Below are 19,750 nucleotides of genomic sequence, written 5' to 3' on the forward strand. Positions count from 1 at the left end.
TATGAAGTCAACTTTTTTTCCAATTCACCCGAGAGATGGGCCAAACTGAAAGAAGCTGGAGCCTGGAGTTTAAAAAAGGACAGTAATACAAGGTGGTCTGCAAGAGAGAAAACTATGAGGGCAGTTTCTTTGCAGCTTGACAAAATCATCAAGCTGTTGAAGAAACTTTCTGAATCAGCAACTGTAGGATGGACACTAGAAGCAGCGCACAGAATGAAATCTCTTCAGCACTACTTCTCTTATTAAGAGACATTTTCACTACTTCAATAGCTGTAGTTTTGTATGAATCATCTGACTAGTGATACTTTTCTTCAACACGTTCATGGTCTCCTTTGTTTTCAGTGCTCTTAAACTACCCTTTATACAAACTTTTGGAAATTGAGTTATCAGAAATTTATAAGAAGAGAGCTTATAAAAGTTTGATAGACGATATTATATATAAAAAAAAAAAGAGATACTTCATGAAACAAAGATTTTACATACACAACAACCTTGAGCTTTTTCTAAGTACTGCTTGTTTTTCTGGTCTTGAACCTTTTTTCTTTTGCAACAAAAAAAAAAAAAAAGAGTTTGTTTAGAAACATAAGAAAAAGATCATGTAAAATACAAACGGAAATAAAGGCCAACAAAACAAAATAAAATAATGAAACAAATCAAAATAGTAGGACAGGTTCAGTTCAAAATAATCAAAGAACCAGCATCACAGAGGCACAATAGTGTCTCATCTCAAAAACCAAAACAATGGTTTACAATAATATAATAAATGTCATAATCAAATGACAACATCCATGAGACACACTACTGTCTCATATCAAAACAAAAGATGTCTTTTACAAAAAATGGCTGCTTGGTTGTTCATGGTCTATTGGCTGCCATCCCACGACTTCCTGCAGGAAAATTGAACTGTCTCTTGTAAAATATTAAATGTGCAAAGAAGTTAGATACTGATTTATCCATTCAAGATTAAAAAAAAAAAAATATTTCTTTCTAATTGTTTAGCTTTATTTATTTTCTTTCTGAATTCAGTAAGCTTAAATTGCTTTTTTTCCTTTTGTTGTTTCAGAGTGTGAGTAAATATAAACAAAAAAATACACCATACAAGTAATGCTAGAGCAGACAATGTACAGAACATAGGGTAATAAAAAGACTGGAATATACTAGTCATCTCTGCTTCATGTAATTTCACAAAGTTGAGAAACAAAATAATATATTTGATAAAATACTTGTAATTTTAATCAACACTCACAGATCTATTTCAGTGCTGTCAGAGTCGCTCAAATGTTCACATTGTTTGTTTTGCTCTTTGACCTGTGCAAAAAACAACATATGTTATGTGCTAAGTTGAAGTAGAAGCAGAAAGCATTATCAGAGTCAGAATTAGAATATGTTTTTTTTTTTGTAAAATGTTTTACATCAGAGTTGAAGATAGTTTACTTAGTCCAGACCTCCTGCAGAATGATGGGGTATTATATGGGTGTTCATTTGCAGCTCAATGTATTTCTAAAATACCAACAGGAGCCATAATAATTTTTAAAAATAAATTTCAAAGAGAGTTTGTGTTTTCACATAAGATCAGAGGGAGCCCTCCACTAGATCCACCTAGGCAGGTAAAAAAGAAATATCAATAGGTATAAACTATCAACAACCACAATCCTATCTCCTTCTATACAAAGTAGATGTGTGCAGGAGAAAGTATTTTGTTTGGCCGACTGCTGAGGTATTATTATTGTTATTACATTCTTAATATTTATAATGGGCCACAGTGGCTGAGTGGTTGAGAACTTGGTTTCCAAATCTGGGATCCTGGGTTCAAATCTGGGATTTTTATGGCGCCCCTGAGTCCAACCAACTCTAATGGGTACCTGACATTAGTTGGGGAAAGTAAAAGCAGTTGGTCGTTGTGCTGGCCAAATAACCATCCATCCATCCCAGTGGCGCTACAGCCTGCTCATTAACCATTGGTTTAAGAAGTAGATGACCTAAGATCATCTGTCCCATAGATCACAAGGTCTGAAAGGTAAACGTTACTTTTTTGTTTTGGTAACTTTTTAATATTAATAACAGGGTTTGGTAGTCAAGCTCTTGGCTTCTGAACTGAGGGTATCTAGATTACCTGACATGTTTTTTTCAGTGAACTGATTGTTATGAGGATAAAGTTCAGTATGAGCCTAACCTAATGATTGTACTTTTCTGAATTACATTCTTATTGTTTAAAACTTATAGCATAAAATAATGTTTTTGTATGTTGAAAAGAATGCACACAAGACTAAGACTAAGACTGCTTTATTGATCCTTACTGAAACTTGTAATTACAAGGACTCTTTTCTCATATAAAGACAACACAACAGAAAAATACACATAATTACAACAGACACAACAAAAAGAGTTCATTCAGCGACTACACACATGTATCTTGGTGCATTTCATGTTCCCTGATCAATGAGTGGCGGTGATAGAGTCTGACCGAGTGAAGTACGAACGAGTTTTTGTACCGCTCCGTTCTTGTTTTGATTGACAGCAGTTGCCCACTTCGCGACGACCTGACGTAGTTCTGATGGAGCGGGTGGCCGTTGTCTTCCAAGATTTTTTTATTTTTCTTAGGCACTTTAATAGGTGTAACAATAGGTGTTAGGCCCAGTACCTAGTGAATTTGTATGATGAATGCATGTATATATCGTTAAATACATCTATTCAAGCAGAACCTGACCCCTAATTGTGGTGTTTTTTCCCCCGCTAAATTGTAGAATATGAAGGCCCCTTGAGATGCTGGGCTTCTGGCCTTGTAATGGCAGGGGTAACTGAGCATTGATCACACAATACAGATAATTAAATGATCATCTATTGTTGATGGTTGATCTTCTAACCAAGAAGCTGATGAATGGCCAAACTCTCATTCCTGACTTCTGGAAAAAATCCTTTCCTTGGATACAATTGAAATGGCCACTGGCTAAGCTTACTGATTATAGAAGCTGGTAATAAATAACACTAAAAGATGCCTTGATTAAAAACATGAATAAATATAGGTGCTTACAACTAGAATATGCATTCTTAAAAAAAAAAATATTTTGGTAAACTTTACTAACCCATATAACAGAAAACACATTAATGTGTTATATATATTTAGAGAGAGAGAGAGATGTGATAGGCCCTATATATATAGATAGACAGATAGATATAACTGCCTGGTCGTGCGGTTTGCGTGCTGGACTGTCGTTCAGATTTATCGATGGTCCAGGGTTCAAACCCTGCCCGCTCCCATCCCCCGTCGTCCTGCGGGAGGTTTGGACTAGGAAGTAATTATCTTCAACTCTGAAGGAACATCCGAAACATGTAAAACATTTTACAAAACATTTTACAAACATTTTGATATGTAAAAAATGTGAGATGATTACAATGAACATAAATGTCAGTTCTGGTTTTTAGATCTTCAAACTCTTTCCTGCAGGGTTCACTGTCGTCGCCTCTGTCTTCACTTTCCAATAACAAACCAACAGGAATGTCTTCCACTCACTAGAACACCGTTTCCACAGTTTTCCTAGGCAACTTCCTGACTAGACAACCCACACAAAGAACCTTGCTGAACCATTACTCTAGGGGGATCAAGCCAAGTTCTTGTCTAAAATATTATATTCTTCCTATTCCACTTAGATGGAATTCCAGTTGCTCCAGTTCATATACAGTGATATAATAGTGCACTGTTGCGCCTTGTGCATGCAGAATGACAACAATACATAATTTTGAAAACAAAATGGTGCGCTTGCTTTCAGTACAGAAAATGTAGCCTTTGCAAGCTGCAAAATATCATGAAATGGAATTTTCAATAGCTTTTCAAATTTTAAGATCTACATATGATAGACAGACAGACCACATTAAACTAATAGTATCCTTAAAACAAGGCTTTTTGATGCAATAGTCATTTTGGTGCTAAGTATTGTAGACAGATATTTTATTACCTAATCTATGTGCTGCGCTATACTTGAAATAGTTGTTACTATATGTTTATTTATCCTTTAAATTGAAGACAGGAGTAATACAAGGCTGTCCCTACACAATAAAATCTGAAAGCAGTTCTTTGGCACAAAGATTTGAACAATAACAACTAAGAATACAGACAAGCTCCAGATATTTACCAATGAATGATGTTTATAATGATCTAGAAGGGTAGGATAAGAAAGTAAAATTCTTTAAAAAAAAACAAAAAAAAACTAACATGCTGATGGGTAACGTTATAAATGTTCAAAACAAGTTTCTGGCGTTGGTGCTTCTATCAAAATAAAAATCAAAGCACTCACTTTAAAAAATAGATTAATAAAAATCTACATATAAAAATACATTCTACCAGTCAATATGAATATCATTTGACGCACTTCTCATTATTGCTTTTATTACAAGAGAAATTAAGGTGTCAAGTGTCAATAAACTATACCTTTGTTGGCTCATTGTTTTCTTGATTTTTCTTGTCACAGCTGGATTTTCTGGTTGGTATCTGTGTGATCAATAATACGATTGCTTTCTTCCACTAGTTGGGCATTTAGCTCCTCAAGAGCAGCAAGTTCCTGGCATTGAAACATAAAACTGATCAATGCAATACCAATTTTATAGAATGACATCAGTTCAATTTATATATTATAAGATAAGATAATTTTATTGATCCAATCAAATAGAAATTCAGTTTGACTACAATTGACAACATCAGCGTAACTACTGTACAATAACATAGTATAGATGAAGAATTCAAACAACATTCACACACGAAACACATACACATTCCCAACCAGCACTTTAAGAATTTGAACTTCTATGTACTTCTCGATGACGACAGCTGATCTTGTAACACTCTGACCGAAAATGGGATAAAGGAGTTTTTAAATCTTTCTGTTTTAGTTCTAATGGAAAGGAGACGACCACTTCGTTCAGATTTTATGTAACAGTGGTTTAATGGGTGCAGGTTGTCCTTAAGAAGCGAGAGTGTTTTGGAAAGGCATCTTTCATGAAAAAGCTCTTCAAGAGATGGTAGCTGTATTTGAGTGATGTGCGATGCTTTTTTAATTAGTCTATTTAGTCTAAGTCTTTGTGCCAGTAAAGTATTACCATACCAGCAGGTGATGGCAAAGTTAATTAGACTGCTGATAGTTGCTGTATAAAAAAGTGAAATAATGGTTTTGTCGATGTTAAATTTTCTTATCTTTCTAAGGTAGAAGAGTCACTGGTGAATTTTTGTGTAGAGGTTTTGACAGTGTTCACTCCATTTCAGTTTGTTGTTGATAGTCGTTCCTAGATATTTATATTCTTGTACTTGTTCTATGGTTTGATTGTTCATCTGAATTTCTGCAATATAGCCTTAATGTTTCCTAAAGTCAATAATCATTTCTTTAGTTTTCTGAACATTTAAAATTAGAAAGTTGTCTATACACCATTGGTAAAAGGTGTCAATTGTTGAATGGTACAGATTTTCATCACCTGAAATAAGGCCAATGATTGCTTTGTCGTCAGCAAATTTGATGATGGGAGTGTCAGCTGATAGGCTCTGAATGTCATTTGTGTATATGGTATACAATACTGGTGACAGGACGCACCCCTGCGGCCTCCAGTGCTAAGCTCTCTCATGCCTTACACATGCCCGTTCACTTTTACATATTGTGGGTGTTTGATAAGAAAGTTTAAAATCCAAGCTTGTATGTTTTTGCTAACGTTCAATTCAGATAGTTTTTGATAATAAGCTATAATGTCTGTAGTCATAGATTTGACAAAGACAAAAAAATAAAAGTTATTTCTAGTTTACTAAATTCTTACATCTTTGAGTTTTTTTTTCTTTTCTTGAAGACTTTTAATCTTAGAACTCAACTCTGACTTCTCTGTGTAATGATTATCAAGTATTTTTTGAAGCCTGAAAGTAAAGAAAAGTTAACATTCCTAGTGAATCACAAGAGTTATAAAAATCTAGATCCGTCATCAACCTTTTTTTTTCACTCTTTTATATAATAAGCACACTTCTATCATGCAAACATTTTGGGAACTATGTAACAAGGATTCAACTGCCTTGTTTTCATTGATCCTTTACATAATGTTAAATAAAATACTTTACAATCAATATAGTAATATAGTATTGTCTCTGAACGATTATGTTGGAGTGTGGTTTTATATGTGGTTACACATACCAGTGATGGGAACAGACTTTACAATAATTTTAGGAAATTTTGGTCCAACACTCCACCCCCCCTCCCTTTTGTGAACTGGCCTGTCCCGGCGACTTAAAATAAGATGTTGCAGGAATTTTAAACATTTTCCTAGCATGTAACTAATGTTCTTATATATAGGTTATTTAAGTTGCTGCAGACTTCGGCAACAATGAAAACAGGTTTCCATCTACAGCTGACAATCCCTCAAGGCCAATCTAGAATCAGTCCTCTTCAAAGTGAATTTGTTTCAACTTAAGTTCATCAAAAAATAATGAGAACACTCACTGAGCTTCAATACTTTCTTTCTCCTGGAGTAGATTCTTAAATTTGGCATCCAGCTCTCTGTTTCTCTGCTGCTCCTGTTTCACCTCATGCTCTTTTTCTTTCAATGAACTTTCTAGAGACTTGACCCTGAGATCAAGAAAAAAATTGAAACTAAATAGAAACTTCTGATGCCTACGCAATAAACTTTTAGTTGACATTTCTGGCAAAGCCTATTACAGTTGAAATATAGGGTTGGGACGTACTGGTTTCATTTTAAACATTGTCAATCAAAAAAATGAATTAGAAATAAAGTGTTTAGTTGAATCATTTAGAAAACTGAAATGAAACTATCCAAAAGTGAATGTTGACTAAAAAATTTTTTTTCCTTTTTTTTAAAGTTTAAAAAAAACAACAGCTTCTGAGATCAACACAGATACACAAATAAGACAAATGTCCTCAAGCATAAAAAAGACTATTAATGTTAAGGCATGATCGCAAAAGTCGAGAGAATTTCAACCACTCAGACATAAAGTCACATTTGCTGAGTTACTTTGAAATGACTTCATGCTGTCACATCTCACGAAACAGTATACATTTTGAAAAGGTCCTTCTAAAAAGATGAAGGATGCCTTTTATTTAAAATATTTTAATTTATTGAAGCAACGGTAAGAAATGACATTTTTTTTTTGTGTGTGTTAATATTCAAACATGGAGTGATAACTTTAATGACATTTTAACTTTTATTTTGCTTCTAAAATTTTATTGACCGCCCCCATCCCCCTTTGTCAGGACCTTTAAGCCCCTCTCCCTTTCCCCAGTATGAGAAACACTGGAATTTAAATGTAGAAATGTGGTGGATGTACTTTTCTCAGCTCTCCTTCACCTACAAACTCTCTCTACTGATTGTCCATATCTTGTCAAAATATTTTACAAAAATCTCATTTTTCTATTGTTGCAGTTTCTTCTAAGACATTTTCATAGGCATTAAAAAGATCATGAGTTGGTCTCACTCTTGACTAAGGTGTATATGTTTATAGTAGGCTAATGCTAATCTTTTTCTAGTATCTTCAACCTTTTCTACTAAAGCTGACAATAATTGGATCATCTGATAAGCTTTATAAAAAAAAAATTATTTTAATTTCACTTTTTATTTATTTAAAGCTAAGTCTGTCTGAATAAGTCAATAAATGAAAGCCTACATTTTTTTGATGAGTGTACTAAGAGGATATATACTGACTTTACCATTAAAAAAATATTTGCCAAAATGTCTTGCTTTATATATTATGATGTTACTTACATTGTTTTCATAATACATTCACTAAGTTAATTGTTGTTTTTTTTCCTTTTAGTGTTTCAGAATGAGAGTAAATATTTAAAAAGCTTTGTTCTTGTTTTTTTCTAATTCTAGGATATTATTTTGTACATAACAATGTCTAACAGTGTCATCCATTGGTATTAGTAGGAAATTGCAACTCTTAAGTTTAGTAAGTTATCTTATTTAGACATCCTATTATAATTTATGTCCAAAATGCACATTAGCTGGGGCAATGTAATTTTAAATCTTAAAGTAGACAATGTACAGAACAAAAAGAGGGTCAAAAGGCTCTTTAAGATATTGTTCTATTCATATAGAATTGAGAACCCTGTTTTATTTGTCTCACATTTTAAGTAAGAAAAAAACATTCATATATTTGATAAAAACATGGTAAAAAAATAAGTAAATAAATATATTTTTCAAGACTCACAGATTGTCAGTTGTTATATCCAGTTCCTTTACTTCACGCATTCTCTTCCTAAGGTTTTCTTTAGTTCTTTTTTGCTCCTCTAGTTCAACCTGTCAAAACAAACAGCAACTACTACTCTCGAATGAACTTAAGAAAAAAAAAGTGTAATTTAGACTTTCCTAATTAAGAATAATATAGTTGATTCAAGTGAAAGAATACAATGAGCCCTGCATTCTAAAGTTCTAGCATCAGAAAATGGTGACAAAGTTTTTTACAAGCATGAAGGCAAAGAAAGATGGTTGGGACCTGGTCTTTCAAGATGGAAAACAGACTTAATAAAGCGAGCCTGGGTGAGGAAGAGAGTACAGAAGATGATGAGGAGAACAAAGAAACGATTCAAGACGTCGTCAAGAGTGGTGTAAGCGAAATATTTGATGGAGATTGTGAACTTATTAGAGATGAAAGTGACACAAGGACAGACATTCATTTTGTAGCTTGTTTGAAGCCAAATGAACAAACAGAATACAGAATGGAAGCCTTTTAGAAAAAAAAAAAGTTTTGTGAATACAATGAATAGTTGAAAATCTGGGCAGAGACCAGTAACATTCTGTACAATCATAGCTCAAGTAGGAAGAAAACAATTTTTATTTGTCATGGTACAGGAAATAATGTTAAGTGCCTTAATTCCAAGAATAAGTTAACTAGTCAAGTGGGCTAAAAGTGGAGTGTGTGAGTGAACGACTAGGTAAATAGGTCATTCTTTTAGATGACCTTGAAGAGATGTTTAGGTAAACATGCATGAGTAGTCAGGAATAGGTAGAAGACTAAGAATTATGTAGCAAGAAAGGCTAGGCAACACGAAGCTTCCAAGATGAGTCATTGTTCAGTGGTCATTATTCGACTAGTAGTTTATGTACTTCAGTTATTTGACAATATTGTAAGATAGCCAGCTATTTCATAAAAGTGATTCATGTTAATTTTTGTATTGTTGGATAGCTTATTTGATTGAATCAAGTTTGAAGAAATTAAACTCAAGAAAGATACATTCTAATCTAAATTTCTTCAGTGTGATTGAATAGAGACAATACTACTCTGCGAAAGAGCTCATGACAGTGAGGACAAATACAATATATGCTTGAATCTTACATCAAATTTTTCTATTGCAGATTCCAATAGATGAATATGGTTTGTGTTGTTATCAACTACTTCTTCAAATAAATAGTCAGCTCTTTAGTGGGTGGAGGCGTGGTGGCTGAGCGGTAAAGTGCTTGGCTTCCGAACTGGGGACTGGGGTTCGAATCCTGGTGAAGACTGGGATTTTTAATTTCAGGATCCTCTGGCGCCTCTGAGTCCACCCAGCTCTAATGGGTACCTGACAGACATTAGTTAGGGAAATGTAAAGGCGGTTGGTCGTTGTACTGGACACATGACACCCTTGTTAACCGTAGGCCACAGAAACAGATGACCTTTACATCATCTGCCCTATAGACCACAAGGTCTGAAAGGGGAACTTTACTTTACTTTTCTTTAGTGGGTGCACTGCACTCGATAGGTCTCTTACAGCTGGCGGTATCTTTGGTGGGTTGACAGGAGTAGGTCTGTAAAGAAGCTCTTGGAAATGATCGACCCATCTCTTCTTTTGTCCTTCTTCGTCTGTTATCAAGTCACCATTTTTGTCTTTTACTGGCCTCTCTGACATGGCAAATTTTCCAGATATGTTTTTGATGACTGGTTACAGTTCTTTGGTACTGTTCTGAAGAGCTGCTTCTTTTGCTAGTGCTTCAATGTAGTTTCGCCTGTCTGTTCTGATGCTATGCTTGATACTCCTATCTATTTCAGCATATTCTTTTTTGTGCTTTTCCTTTTGCTGCTCTTGTTTTGCTGTTGTTCATGCCTGCTTTCTTCTCTCTTCTTTCCTTGATCTTCTGAAGAGTTTCTGCTGAACTCCACTCCTTGTGGGTGTATGACTTGAGACCCAGTACTTCTTGGCATGTGAAGGTTACTGGGTTTTTTTTTCAGTTTCTGCCATGTCTGTTCTACTGTCTCCTCTTCTAGGAGCTGGAACTTGTTTGATAAGGTGATCTTCAACTCTTCCTGTTTTGTGCAGTCTTTCAGTGCAATGGTATTGTAATGTTGAAATTGGCTGGGCTCACTTGTTCAAGTCTTCTTCAGCTAGCATATTGACCTCCAGCTTTTTGCCTTCATTCCGAACCTGGTGAGTCAGGTACAGTGGCTACTAAGCTTGCCATATTTCCAACAAGCTGGGACAGAGCTGCGTGGCTATTTTACATTGGTCATGGCCATGAAACCACAACCAAAAAAAAAAAAAACAGTTCTTCTTGACCACCCCAGGGCAACCACAATGAGGTGGGGGCTGGAATCACACTAACCAGAAGTGTGTATAAATTCCATAATAATATACTAAATATCTCTACCATTCTAAAAAAGTATATATTAACTCTTTCAGCCTGTTTTGCCAGTATACTGGCAAAACAGCTATACCTCATAGCCTGGTTTGCCAGTATACTGGCTTTTGGGGGGTGGCTTCTAAAATTAGTCCGTTTCTTGTAGTTAGAGTTTTTAAAGTTATTTTTAAAAACAAAAATAGTAAAAAGAAACGAAACCTTCCTTTTTTAAGCGTCTTTATGCAATAACCTGGATTGTTTTTTTGTTTTAATATTATTTTAATTAGTGTGTTGCTTAGCAAACAAAAACAAACATGGATGCTATGCCTGGATGCAGTAGTGTTAGTGGTAGGCCTAAAAGATTGACGGTAGCACAAGCTACTCAATTGTTTTTAGCTTTAGAAAGTTCTAGTGATAGTGATAGTGAAGATGATTCAACATATTTGCCAGAAAATCATGGTGTAGATGATAACATTGTGAAGAAGAAAAGAGCTAGATATGATGATACTGTGGTTGACTCAGATTCTGACAGTGATAGTGGCAGTGAAGCTAACAATGATGGGACTGGTATTATTGCTACAATTCCAGAACCAGATGATTTTAGACCTAGAACTAGTGGTAATAATGATGGGTGGCAATGGGAGAGGGTTGCTGACAATTGTCCTGTCAGTACTGCCAATACATTTAGAATGTCCCAGCCTTCTAAAAGTGGAGTCAATTCTGAGTTAGATTTGACAAGAGATTCTACACCATTTGATGTTTTTACCAGGCTAGTAGATGGTTGTATCATGACCTTTTTAGTTGATAGCATTAATGATTATGCTAAAATTGTGATTCAAAAACACAATCCTCCTACTGTCAGGTCCACTTTTAATAATTGGACAGACACAAATGTTGCAGAAATGTACAAGTTTCTCGCAGTTTTTATTTCGATAGGTCTACAAAACAAAAAGTCTGTCAGGGACTTTTGGTCTAATAAAGACATATATTATCAGCCATGGTTTAATACCATGTTTACAAGAGCTAGATTTGAACTCTTGTTCTTTAGCATGATGCATGTAGGTGAAGCGGTCTCGGTCGGTAAGGATAAAGTTGAACCCTTCGTAAAGATGATGTGTTCAAATTTTCAAAAGGCATTTTATCCTTTTGAGGAGGTTGCTATTGATGAGATGGTGATAGGATTTAAAGGCAGGTTTGGACCATTACAGTACAACCCTAGTAAGCCTGAAAAGCACCACATAAAAAATTATGGCCTGTGTGATAGCAGTACAGGTTATGTAATAAATCTTATTACTTATTATGGAAGTGACACTACTTACTCAGACTCATCAAAGAGTATTACCAGCCATGCAGTCAAAATATTTGATACCCTTCTACAACCACTTCAAAGTGGGCATCATATTTTTGCTGATAGATATTATACATCAACAGATCTCTTGGAATATCTAACTCAGAAAAGATTTTATTATACTGGGACAGTCAACTTGGCTAGGAAAAATTTCCCTGCCGAGCTCAAGAAGCAAAAGCTGCGTCACAGAGAAACTCAATTTTACAAGTCTGTTGGCAGTATAGATGCTCTTTGTGTGGCATGGCAGGATAAGAAAGCTAAAAAGCCTTGCATTATGGTGTCCACAAAATCAACCAATCGCATCATTAATGTGCAACAGAAGCGCAGTGTTGTCGAGAAGCCAGAAATGGTTCACGACTACAATATGATGATGAATGGTTGCGACAGGGCAGACCAAATGCTCTCTTATTATTCTGTGCATTCTAGAAAAAGCATGAAATGGTGGAAGAAAGTCTTTTTCTGGATATTAGAAATTGCACAGATTAATGCCCTCATCATTTATAATGCCACACAGGTTACATGTGACCAGCCTTCAAAAAAGCTTTCTTTAAAAAAATTTAAAGAAACTTTAATTGATGGTTTAGTTGATGCTGCCACTGCACTGGGTGATGTTCCCAGACAGGTGAAAGTGAAGACTGTTAAAGCTGACAGCAAAATAGCACCTGGGCCTCATCTTGTTCATTATGAAGAGAATGATCGCCCTTGTGTCTATTGCAAGAGTCAATCACAACGGAAGCGGACTAGATTCTTTTGCTCGGGTTGCCCGTCGCAACCTCGGCTCTGTGTGAAACATTGTTTTCGTCTATACCATGAGGATCTGGCAAAAATATAGCTTTCGAGTAGTGGCAGTAGCATCTATGTAATGTAAATAAATGTATATATATATGTGTGTGTGTGTGTAAAATGTAAATATTATTCCTATTTCACTGGATATTGTTTTTTGCCAAAAATGATTTCGAATTGGATTTACAACTCTACGCGTCTAAGGTAATATCTGTTTTATAATCTTCACTGCATGTTTAAGTGTTGTATATCAAATTATTCAGAAATGAATCCTCTTTCTAATTAATGAAAAGTATTTAGTCAAAATGGTCAATACAAAAAAATAAAGAGTATATATTGATGTTATTGCAAAGAAAAAAAAATTGCGAAAAAAAATTGACTATGATCTAAGACATGAAATTACAAATTATTTACATTTAAAAGAATAAAGAAAGGGTAAAAAAGAATTCTTATGCATATCTATGTAGTTTAATATATAATTTATGGTGACTGTAATAATAAAGAAATTTAAAAAAATTATTTTATAATAGATATGGAAAAAAAAGTAGTTTAATTAAAATTAATGCAATTTAGAAAAAAAATTAAATTAAAATAAATAAGCAAGAAATTTGGAAAAAAAACTTGATTTATGTTTATCAAAATGAATTTACTTTAAAATGAGTACAAAATATACTCTTTTCAAGCAATATTATACATATATTATGTATAACAAACCTAGACAAAAAAAATTTTTTTTACTCTTTTATTTTTTTCCATCCTATTCAACCTGCAAAATCATCTATACAAATTAAATAAACTACAAAAAGATTAAAAGAGTTGTGTTGGTGAAGATCTTTGCTTTAATTTGATATATAACTTTATTTATCTGTGATTTACCGTTTATGAGATAAAAAATATTTTTATAACCCTATTGTAAACAAAAACTGGTAGCCATTTTTGCCCGCATCCATTGCTATTTTAGCAACAGGCTGAAAGAGTTAAACACAGAATACAGCTAGAAACTAATCTAGATTACTACTACTAGACTAAATTAGATAGTCTCCATGATAGAATATAGAGACTCTGACCAAGTTAAGATCTAAATTCAGAGTAGTTCTTATAGTATTGGATCTTCTTAAAGTTTTAGATCTTACCTAGATTCTAAAAATCTTTATCAATTTTTAGTATCATCTACTCTGTCACTATGTAAAGTCTAAATCTAGAGTAATCTAGATTTTCCAGATCTAGACATCTAGCGTAATCGTGACGCTAGTCTAGATGACTAGATCTAAATTAATGATAGAATGATTAGATCCTAAAATTTACTAGATTTAGTAATTAGTATAAAATTTAGATTAAATTATAATCTAATATTTGTTGATCTAGAACAGTGATGGCAACATGGTTATGTTTACATCACATGGTTGTGTTTACGTCTCATGCTCTGCTTACTTTTGTTAATTTATAGTGGGAAGCTGAAGTGTTTTAGAACAATAATTGGTGGTTTTAATTAATTAATTAGTGCCAAACTATAATTTGTTAATAATAGGAGAACTTAGATGTTTATCTTTTTTATAGTTTCAACTTAAAACAGACAGTTAAACATTTGACAGATGGTTCGGAAGCGATGGCCTATATAATAGATTCTATAGTCTGCAGTACTGAGATTTTCTAGATTTCTTGACTTACACATTTACAGTTATCTGCTCAGAACATCTGGGTAATCAACCCTAGAAAAAAAAAGTAACACTTTCATCTACACCCCTCCCTCTCTGCCCTAAAATAAACAGGCTAGAACACTAAATGTTGGACAGTAGACCATAAATGTGTGTTGTATTGGTCTATTGGTCAGATAGGTCTAGTGATTCTAGTCTAGTCGATTATTTGCTTTAAATGATGAAAAGACTGCCAGGTGTTTTTCCTTGTGTATAATAGGGTTGAGTTGTCTAGCAAACAAATAACACATCTGATAATCAAGGATAAATCTAGATATACTTTTACACACTTCATATGTGTTTTATCCAGGACTAGATTTAGGAAGTAGAGCAAAAGGTTAATAGAAGACTTTTTTTGCAGCTCTTGAGTCAGGTCGGCTTTAGTTTCTGAAGTAGTAGATGTTTAAATAATACAACATTCAACAGTTCCCTTCATTACGTATTAAACTTCTTGTTCGACATTGTTCATCAGCGTTAACTGCCTTAATATTTTTGGCCTTACACCTGTGTTATTTCCTTATTATAGTGTTACCTCTGATTAGACTTATCTATACAAGACAAAGAGAAGAGGTGCCTAGAAATTAAGATGCAGTCCTTAATATAAGAATTACATTCTATAATTTAGCACATCATATGTGTAAGCTACCTTGAATATTAAAAGAGGGTAAAGCTCTTCGCTCACATGAAAATCAATAGAAAAATCAAGAAAAAGAATTGAATGAAGGCCTACAAGCGAAAGGTCATAGAAAAACCTGTGATAGTAAGTGAAGGTGTTTTGAGGGGCTAGTAGTGCAGTGTGTGTGCCTGTGTAAGAAATGACCAGTTGATCTTCATTGTAAATGGTTGAGTGAACAGCAAAGAAAGTGTGTAAGTCAGGACTGTGTGTAAAAGTGGGTCAGACTCATAACAAGATGCTGGAGTAAAGGAGACGAATGGAAGACTAAAAAAATTCAATGTGTTAATTGAGACTCTTGTTGTTATAGTCTATTACAAAACCTTTCACCTTTCACAAAGTAAAAGACCCTCTTCTTGAATTCATAGCAATGTAATAGATAGCCTATAGGGGTGCACCGGATAGTCGCTCCAGCTTTTGTCGAATATTTGGCCTTTTTTTCCCCATTCTGCCATATTTGGCTCCGGTCGAATATCACTGCCAGGTAGTTGGCCGAATAGTAAAAAGTACACCTATTTAATATGCACAAAGTGGACCTCCTTCCATCAATGTCTGTTATAGAATGTATTAATGTTAATATTAAAACATAATAATGTGCTTAAAAATAGAGCCTACATGAATATGTACCAAACATCAAATATTATAAAGACAAGGTGTGTTAATATAAATAGAAATGAAACTGTACATTACATATGTGTTTTACAAATGGTATGCAATTTCATTTTGTCTTGACCTTTGAGGGGGTTAGTTAACATGTTAAGATGTTATATCCCTTGACTACGTCATGCTGTGCGGGTACATCTCCAGATGTAGAAATGAACAACTCCCACCCCTCTCTTTATTTGTTTAGTCCATCACATTGAGTCTATTGATAGACAGGTGACAACAATTCAAATACGATGGATGTAGGTTTAATGCCAGCATATTGACACTCTCTAGAGGTCACACCTTACGAGAGAGTTTGTTTACTTGGTAGTAAATCATTAGTAGGGGGGTGGACTTCAAGCCACACCTCTATACGGGTAACCAGGTATATCTTCAGGGGTAGAGATGAAAAACTCCCACTCCCTTTTATTTTAGTCCATCACATTGAGTTCAATGATTGACAGGTGACCACAAGTCAGATACGATGGAAAGGGGCACATGGGGGAACTGAGTTTGTTTACTTGGTAGTAAATCTTAATTAGGGAGCCACACCTCTACACGAGTAACTGGACAATAAGTTTGCTTATTTGTAGAAAAATCTCAATCATGTGACTGTACTAGTGGCCACACCTCTTCCTGTGTGCCTAGTTACTTGGATATAAATCTCAGTTAGCTGGAATAACTAAATGAGTGACCTTTTGCTACACAGAACAAACTCAAAGCATAACCCAGTTATCCAGTAACTAATTATTTTGTAGAAAAAGTACAAGTCTCAGATTTGTGTATATTGGCGTAAAAGACACGACCAGGCCTATTTTATTTCACTCAATTTACTGATAGAGATTGACCATTTTAAAGCCAGAATGGAAAAACACAATGTGCTAAGGAAGCATACTACACTGTAAATAAATATTACGGTTGATCTAATTTTCCTAACACCTATAGGCTTATTACCGTGCCATTTTGTTACAGTTACAGAAACCACAATAAAATCAGAAATAATTAAGGAAGATGTGTTTTTTTACATAGGCATAGGTTCTTTGCACAATAAAATAAAACAAAGATGTGCATGTGAAGAAAGTTATTTCATTGTTTAATTCTATTGACTTATTTTATAATGGAAAAGCTTACAGTAAATTTTAAAATCACATAAAGAAATTGATCTACGGCACGCAATTATATCTAGCAAAGAAATAACAAACATATACTGGAGTGTTAAGAAATACTTAACCCCTGTAATTAGTGTGCGAGTATACTAAGTCTACATGCTTGATTGACCAGGTCAATCCTTTTGCCTGACGACCACTCAACACTGTTGCATATGCCCAAGGTAAAAAAACATGTGATGGTCAACACCATCAACAATACAAACTACACTAGGACTATATGTGTAAGCCCACTACATCTATCTGACCAGGTTGTTACAATCAGTCAAACATACAGTCTATTTATGGTTTTTTTTGGTAGGGGAGGGTGTGGAAGAGTTTTTTTTTCTTCTATATTTGGTTTTCCTAATGCTCTTAGACCTATACAACTGTAGATCTAAACAGATCTCAATAATAGGCCTAAAGACTACAATTAAAACTATGTTTCGGCACCATCTAAGGTTCAAGCTATAAATAGGTATTATTGATGCTCCTGCTATTAACCTAATATCATTTACATCAAATGGATTAATCTAAAACAATAAATACTGATCTACAACGCTTCAGATTCCAACTAACGCTTCAGATTCCAACTATTAACTAACAGCTATTATCAGTATAAATCCCTTGAAACCAGAACCAGAAGCGGTCTTTGGACTTTAAATTTAAAGTCTGATGATCAGCTGTTGGTCTGAAATTCATGAATACATACATCTACCCACTATACAAGCCAGATTTTACTTTTGAAAAATTTACTTTAGTAACTAGTTACATATTTTACATTGACCCTCCCACACCCACCCTCTACAGTTGGTCGCACATACACAGACACTCATGCTACACAGATTAGTTAATTAGGCAGGGTTGGGTTAGGGCCCTAACCCTAACCAGTAAGAAGAGTTTAAAACAATAAGGTATATACAAGGAAAAAAAAAATATAGGTATGTTATTTAACAGTTTTGCAAACATTACACCCGGACTAAACTACAAACAACCAACCATCAAAACACATTTACTAAATAACACCTTAACAAAAGAATCAAATCCACTGGAGCTCAAAGTAGGCACGCTTGAAACAATCGAAAGCTATCAAAAAACAGCTATCCATATTTATACAGACGGATCAGCTTTCAAAGCTACCATCAATGCCGGTCTTGGTGCCTTCCTGGTCTTCCCTAAAAATAAACACTTTGAGATAAGCGCACCCTGTGGTGATTACTGCTCAAACTTCCAAGCCGAAATTGAGGCAATTACCATAGCACTCCAGACAGTGGAAAACAAATTATATGAAGGAGTGCAACCACCATCAGATATTGTTGTCTTTACAGACTCCCAATCTACTCTGCAAGCACTTAACAGCAGCACCTCAAACAGCCCAAGAGAGTTGACAACACTCATTGTGATAATCCACCAGATGATATCAAAATTAAATATCAATATTACACTACAGTGGATCCCTGGACACATTGGCATCATGGGAAATGAAAAGGCAGATAAGCTATCAAAGGCAGGTTCATCTATGGAACAACCAGATAGACCTGTTAACTACCTCACCCTAAGGTCAATGTTAGTCAACAATCACAAAGAGGAGTGGCTCAACCAATGGGCATCAGGAAACACAGGCAGAGCCATGTACAGAGAAATGACTACGCCTAACAAACTGGACAGTATTAACTTCCTCCCCCGCAAAGAACAATCTACAATCTTCCAACTAAGAACAGGACACACACCACTATTAAATTACCACCTGAACAAAATAAACTCCACACAACTACCCCTTTGCAGACATTGCGCCCACCCCTTTGAAACCGTAAACCATATCCTCTTTGAATGCCCCTCCCTAATCCACCTTAGGCAGACCCTACTTCCACTACAGCCCAACATAACCAACACCCTTTACGGCAGTGCTGAACAGCTGAAGAAAACAGCACACTTTTTTTCCTTGGCACAGTCTGCAAAAGAGCTCACAGCTCAGCAGCAATAAAGCTGGCTAGAAGAAGAAGAAGAAGAAGAACAGTTTGGCTAAATTTTCATCAACACAAGGTATTTACAAGACATGTAGGTATCCAGATTCGGACGAATATCATATTTTACTATTTGGCAATATTCAGCTCCGGCCAAATATAAAAAAAGTACTATCCTGTGCACCCCTAGAAATAGACCATATGATGTATTCTTAGCAAGCCTTACATCTGATAACAGAATATATTTGTAAATGGAAAAAAAAAAAGGATTACCTCGTTTCCATCGCCTCTGTTTCCTTCATCTATTTCAGCAGTTCCTTTCGTCCAGTATAATTTTTCATCCACTATAGGAAACATAAAGATGTTAAGAGGTGGCTTAGTAAAGCATTCTGGATTAAAATACAACTACATTCTTGATTCTGAAATCAAGAAATATCAATTTTAATATTTAAAAAAAAAAAAAGATATGTTGAATGCATAGTTATTTGCTTGTTTCATAATCTAGAAATCTAGAACTTGTCCAAAAAAAAACAACAAAAAAAAACAATTAATCAGTTTCAATAATAATACATTCTGAAGTGGATGTTGTCATCTGTGGAGAGCTGATGTGTTCCTCATGTTCGTCCAAGATCCTCTGACTTTTATAGCCTTTTGGGACCTGAAAGAAGGAAAAAATTTCAGAATAAAAAAAAAAAATTTTGCCCTAGTTTATTTTGTCTCTTAATTCAATCTTTAAAAATCTGATCAGCTCAAATCAGACTTAATGTTGGATATTGGTGCCTAAACGGTTTTAATATTATGTATTAATCCCATATTATTATTATTTACAAGCACATTTCAGTTTGAACATTTGTCCAATGGCTACTTTTTTATACATTCTATAAGTTGCAGATATTACATTTTGGATTAAAAACAAATCACAATTG

General features: G+C 34.6%; 1 pseudogene; it reads right to left on the reverse strand.

Annotated features, from left to right (window-relative positions):
• The window catches only part of LOC129922377 (uncharacterized), a 29,154-nt pseudogene that overhangs the window by 5,034 nt on the left and 4,370 nt on the right, over nucleotides 1-19,750 (reverse strand).

The sequence above is a fragment of the Biomphalaria glabrata genome, chromosome 13, assembly GCF_947242115.1.
Source record: "Biomphalaria glabrata chromosome 13, xgBioGlab47.1, whole genome shotgun sequence".
Lineage (NCBI taxonomy): Eukaryota > Metazoa > Mollusca > Gastropoda > Planorbidae > Biomphalaria > Biomphalaria glabrata.